This window comes from Eschscholzia californica, unplaced genomic scaffold, assembly GCF_041429995.1.
Source record: "Eschscholzia californica isolate CP2 unplaced genomic scaffold, dmEscCali1.0.p SCAF_4, whole genome shotgun sequence".
NCBI classification, from domain to species: Eukaryota; Viridiplantae; Streptophyta; class Magnoliopsida; order Ranunculales; family Papaveraceae; genus Eschscholzia; species Eschscholzia californica.
The window spans coordinates 18,006,549-18,012,796 of NW_028238461.1; the positions used below are offsets into that span (position 1 = coordinate 18,006,549).

A 6,248-nucleotide genomic window follows, 5' to 3' on the forward strand; every position below is an offset into this window, starting at 1 on the left:
TTCATTCAATTCTCCTTTACACAGTTTTACTTGAGTCCTGTATAAAGTACAACACTTCTTCCCTCTTGCTATCACCATTGACCCTTTTGTGAGCTTCCACTTTCCATCACCAAAGTGACTGTGGTACCCTTCATCATCTAATACTCCTGTAGAGATTAGGTTATATCGAAGATCAGGTATATGTCTCACATTCTTCAGAATCAATGTACTCCCTGTGCTCGTCTCAATTTTCACTTCTCCAATTCCTACGATTTTTGAGAAACCTAAGTTTGCCATCCTGACTTTGCCAAGGTCACCAGTTCTGTAAGATCTAAAAAAATCCTTACATGGAGTAGCATGATACGAAGCACCTGAGTCAACCAACCATGTTGTTTCTAGTTCTGACTCAGTCATACTTAAGCAAGTCTCTCCACAACCTGAGAGTAAGATAATGTCATCACCTGATGCAACTGCCGCAACATTATCTTGATTTTCATCATCCTTTTTATTTTCCTTCTTTGGTTTCCTGCAATCACTCTTGTAATGACCCATTTTTCCACAACCAAAACATCTAACTTCTTTTTTTGGTTTTGATCTCCCCCTTGACTTATCACGGTTATGAGGTTTTCTACTTTTACCTCTCCCCCGTCTTTCTGTAACAAGTGCCTCTGAATGAGACTCGTCTGACGATGATTTCCTTCTTGTTTCTTCATTCAACAAACTACCTGTTACGTGATTCATACGCATTATGCCATCAGGAGCAGAATTGCTAAGAGACACCACCAATGTCTCCCAACTATCTGGTAAAGAATTTAGAAGAAGTAAGACCTGCAACTCATCATCCAAAACTAACTTCATTGCAGAAAGCTGATTTACAAGACTTTTCATCTCATTCAAGTGTTGAGCAATTGAGATTCCTTCTTTATATTGTAATTTTCCTAGCTTTCTGAACAAGTAAGCCTTTTTGGCAGCTGTCTTCTGATCATACAATTCTTCTAATTTTCTCCATAGACTAAAAGCGAAAGTCTCCGTCGATACATGATGAAAAACACTGGGTTCTACCCATTGTCGAATAAATCCAACAACCTTATGATCTAATACCTTCCAGTCTTCTTCATCTATCTTCATCGGTTTTGTACCGTGATTTTCAATGGGTGCAGCTAGGTCTTTGCAGTATAACAAATCTTCCATTTTTGCTTTCCACATCAAGTAGTTTTCTCCATCTAAACTAATCATTCGATTAGTATTCACTTCCATATTTCTGAACAATAAATCCAACCTTAGCTCTGGTACCACTTGTTAGGAAAAATTACCTAATTAACTTGTTCAGGAATATGAAGATAAACGATGTGAAAGTAAAAGTAGAGACACCAAGATTATTTAACGTGGCAAAAAACCCCTCCAAGATAGAAGGTAAATACCACGGATCCAGAAATCTTCCACTATAATTAAATAATGGATTACACAATTCTTAAAGGTGTGTAGAAACACTCTTGGACAACTCTTCACCAAACCTATGGTGGATAAACTGAACAAAGAAACAAAGAAATAAAAATCTCTTACTCCTTAGGATTTGAACAAATCCTAGATTCCTAAAGGTTGAAGAAGATAACCACAAACTAAATTGCTTCACAAGATTAATAATCTTCTTTTCTTCAAACCAATATTCTGCTCTTTCAATCTCTCTTGAAAGAGCCACTTCAGAAATCTCTCTTTCTCTGACTTCTCTTTGTTCTGGAAGTTGTTGTGTATAATCTCTTCCCTTTCATTCCCTTTTATAATGATAAGTAGGGAGGTTTACCAAAAGAAATAGGAATTCTTTTTTAGGCTTGAAAAAATAGAAACTTCTATTTTTTTTCCCCAAACAAGGAATAAGGGAAATCCTATTCCAACTAGGAGTCCTTTTATTATAAGGAGGGACCCCAACACTGCCACTGACTTTCAACCGTATGGCTTTTCACTCGGATACCCCCTGAATATTTCTCCTCTCATCTCTTTTATAATTCGCCTATTGCAGGCTGAGTTGCACTTAGATGGTGTAAAAATTTGATCATTTTCCATGTAATCATCATCCTTTAGGTCCTCGGACCACAGGTAATGGCCAAGTCTAAAGTGAGTCTGTTTTACAATTACATAAAAAACAACTCAAGGTATTTCACAATAAAGTCTTGCTACTATGGTCAACTACAGAAAACACTAACATTTACCTCACAAGGATCTGTCTGAATTGTCAAAGTCCAATGAGGGAAATGCACTCATAACCGTTTTCAAATGGGAGTGGGTGCCTTTAGTTTGGGTTTCGGCATAATAAATTCTTCGTGTCCTCTTAAGAATCGCCTACAATAAAAAGGAAGTTCTAAAAGGGCTCGGGCTAAAAGGGCTCCCCGAGGCCCGAGCCCTTTTAATGAGGTCAATCCGTTTAGAACACCCCATTCTATGGGCCCCTGATAGCTGTAGGTCTTATGCGCGCATCTCTTGTGTTCCTCTCTCCAAATGTAAAACTTAAAATAAAAATCATGTGTGAAACATCTGGCGACTTCAAAACTAATTTCTCGACATGACTATGTCGTAACAGAACTCTTAAGCATTTCTTAACACATTGGTTCATGTTTGAAGAAGATAATGATAGACTTTTAAAGAAAAAATGGTAGTTCACGAACATTACAATGAACTGGCTGTAGTCCGAGATTTGGTACAAAAAATGAGGTGCTCAAAATAAGAGCCTCATGTTTCAGACTGTGTAGTGCGAAAAATAAGAGGGCCTCATGTCGTCTGCATAATTGGTTCGACTTTTGTGTTTTACAACATTAGTGGGACTAGTTAGTCCGAATTAAGTTACCAAAAACAAAATAACAAATTCATATCAATCCGAATTAATAGTCTTCACAAAATGATAATTAGTCTTCACAAAATGATAATGGTCATGACCCAAGACTAAAACAACCCTTGAATGTCCCTCTACTAAAAATTTAGTAGATTGGTCCTCCTTATACTTCTTTGAAACCCATCGGACCGAGGTTCAAGTCTCCACAAATTCATTTTTCTTTATAACTTCTTCGTAAAACATTTGAAGGAGTTTATATTAGGCCATCGCTTTGGGGAAAGCAAAATAGTTTCTGGGGTGTGAAGACTTGGTCAAAAATTAGTTAATTTTGTTTGACAATTTTATTTAGGGGAAGGCAAAATAGCTTCTCCACCTCAGCTCTCTCTCTCTCTCCACCTCACTTCTTTCTCTCTTCCACCTCATGTATTCGCCACCTCTTCGTCTTCACCGGTGAAGGTCGCCAACCGGCAACCTTCAACCATAAAAAAAAAAAAAAAATCTAGATCAGATCTAGAGAGAGAGTGGAGACCTCCATTAAAGGTCCGAGCAGACCTTCAATGGGTCTGCTCGGACCTCCAATCCAAAATATTTCATCATTCTTCATATCAACATGATTCCTGGACTACATCCACACTTTGATCAATCTCAAACCAGAGAAGGAAAACAAGCTTTTTAAACAATCAATGGTGAATGTGTGTTCATATTAAAGGACAACATGAAGAAAGCTACAAATTCAGATTTCATTATAAAACAAAACATGAATTAGAAATCAAACGAAAGGGAACTTAAACCAGTACCTATATATATATATATATAGAATCTTTTCCTCTGAAACAAGATTGTTGGATCTACCTTTATAATCCAAAAAACCTACCCAAACATGATCAAATACAAAAATTAAGGAATACCCATAAGATTAAATGACAGAAACACCAAAACCCAGATTCTAAAATAATCGAAATCAATGGTGATTATAATGAATCATGATCGTACTAACCGACTCTTTCTCTCTCTCTAGAGAAATAGAGGAAGCTTGGGTTTGGGTATGGAGTGGGGTCTACCTTTTCTTTTTTTATCTTTAGTTTGAGTGAGAACATGTTCGGACCTCCAATGGAGGTCTGGAACAGATCCATTGAAGGTCTGCTCGGACCTTTAATGGGTCTCCACTCTCTCTCTCTAGATCAGAGAGAGAGGAGAAGAAATTAAAAAAAAAATTATGGTTGAAGGTCGCCGGCCGGAAATTGGACGGTCGGCGACCTTCGCCGGTGAAGACGATGAGGTGTAGAAGTTAGAAAATATTCCCCATAAAATATGTCCCGGAAAATTTTCAAAATTTTGCATATTTCCTTTAAAATTTTCACACCCCGGAAACTATTTAGCTTTCCCCAAAGCGTTGGCCTTATATTAAGGGCAACTCCAATGTGGGGCTCGGGCTCCCAATTTTAGGAGCCCTTGAATTTTGGGAGCCCGAGGATTTTTCTCGATTCCAACATCGGGCTCCAACCCGGGGCTCCCAAATCAAAATAGTATACGTGTGCGAAGTACGTGTGCGAAGTACGTGTGCGAAGTACGTGTGCGAAGTACGTGTGCGAAATTTTGATTTTAAATTTCGACTATAAATTATTAGATTTCGATTATGAATTAAAATGTGATATTCTTCCGTCAAGATAAAAACAAAAAGATAAACACAAAAAATAAAAAATACTTAAAAAAGAAGTACTTAAACTAATAACAAATAAAAAAAATCAATTTAAAAAAAATTTAAAAAAATAGAACAAAGTGGGATGGATTCCCTTTTTAGGGAATCCACCCCAACGGTCACATTAGGGGCTGGGAGCCCCTCAGCCCGGGCTCCAGCCCCACCGGGAGCCCAGCCCCGGGGCTCCCGAGTTGGAGTTATGGGGCTTAGGGGCTGGGGCTCCCAAATTTGAATTTGGGAGCCCCAGCTCCTATACATTGGAGTTGCTCTAAGAGCCTCAAAGTTATAAATTGCTTTGGACCGCATATCTAGTAGGGACGAGCCCATTAGCCATTAGGAGGAAAGAGGAAGATGATGAGGGGCGTTTTGGGTAAGGACTAAGGAGGGAGTTAACAGACCATGGCACCCTGAAAGGTCAATTTGATTGAGGGAGGGGACTTGTTTTTACTGTGGATGCTTTTAGCCGTTTCTAACAAACTAAGGGGTGCTATTAGCAGGAAACTGCTTTGAAAAAATAGGTATGGTTAAGCCACAGAGGCAGGGCTTATAATCTCACGAAACAAAAGAAGACAATATTATCAAAGTCCCATTTGTAGTTCTTGCCCATAAATTTTCTTTTTACTGAAGCAAAATATTTTTTTGTAAGAAGATTATTCATTTGAGGTTTATCAAATTCATTTATTTAGAAGAATTAGTACTCTTACCAGAATTTTATTTTTTGAGAAATTTTAATTTATACTGGAGTAAAATATATTTTGTAAGAAGTTTGTTTAATTTTGATTTGTCAAAATTTAATATTTCTGAGACTCGCTATTCTTGAGAGCAAATATTACATCTGGTGGAGCATATTTTCTTTTTAGTGGAGTAAACTAAGTTTTCTCTCAATGCGCCAATAACACATATGTGAGGAAGGGTTCTTCTCTTGATGCACCACCTAAAAGTGTAATAGGGTTTCTCTCAAGACAAATTTGAGGGGACGTTTGTGAAGGAAGGAGGTGCCATTAAACCTTATTGGAGGCGTTTATAAAACTCTCAATTTATCTTTTGTGGAAGAATTTCTACTGTGACTAAAATTATTATTTTTTAGAGAAAATTGAATTTTCACTCGAACAAAATAGTTTTGTAAGAGGTTTAATCATTTTAGCTTTGTCATCAAAATTTCATATTTTTGGAATCAAAAATTAAATTTGTTGGAACAATTTTTTTTTACGAAAGTAGAATATATTTTGTAAGATAGTTTGGAAACGAAAAACAATATATATATATAGAAGGTTGGTTTGGGGATTAAGTGAAAGAAAAAAAAAGAATCACAGAGATGATGTTTTTTTCGGAATAGATTTACATTTTCTTTTATCTTATTTTTGGACCATTTTCTTTTTTGAGTTTATCAATAGACCAAACCCACTAATAGGCGTAAGGTTTTTGACCCAAAAGCCCATTGTTTATTAGCAAAAAAAGGGGGTGCTTTACAACTTTCCAGAATAAAATGTTCTGCCCATAACTCGAGATCACTTAATTCAAATATCATTGAGCAACAGTTGGTTGCCGTCCATTTAAGGTCAGGCTAAAGCCAAACCAATCAATTGCAGTTCGGCTAAATCATCAGTCAAAGTTGAGCGGATCAAATCGTCAACTGATTTTGTTCGACCCGGTTCGGTTTGCTGCAATTGAGTTTCATTAGTCAGTCCAGTCGAACTCAATTAACCACTTCAAATATGTGAAAAAAAATAAACTTAAACCAAGATG

The 6,248-nt window shown here is 37.0% G+C and overlaps 1 long non-coding RNA gene across 1 annotated transcript; it reads right to left on the minus strand.

Moving 5' to 3' along the window:
* Positions 1 to 3,458: 3,458 nt before the first annotated feature.
* LOC147543354 (uncharacterized) lies at positions 3,459 to 3,859 on the minus strand. The gene is made up of 2 exons (XR_015223314.1): positions 3,801 to 3,859; positions 3,459 to 3,673 (listed from the first exon to the last, which is right to left on the minus strand). It is a non-coding gene; the product is annotated as an uncharacterized LOC147543354 (long non-coding RNA).
* Between the last annotated feature and the right edge of the window lie 2,389 nt (positions 3,860 to 6,248).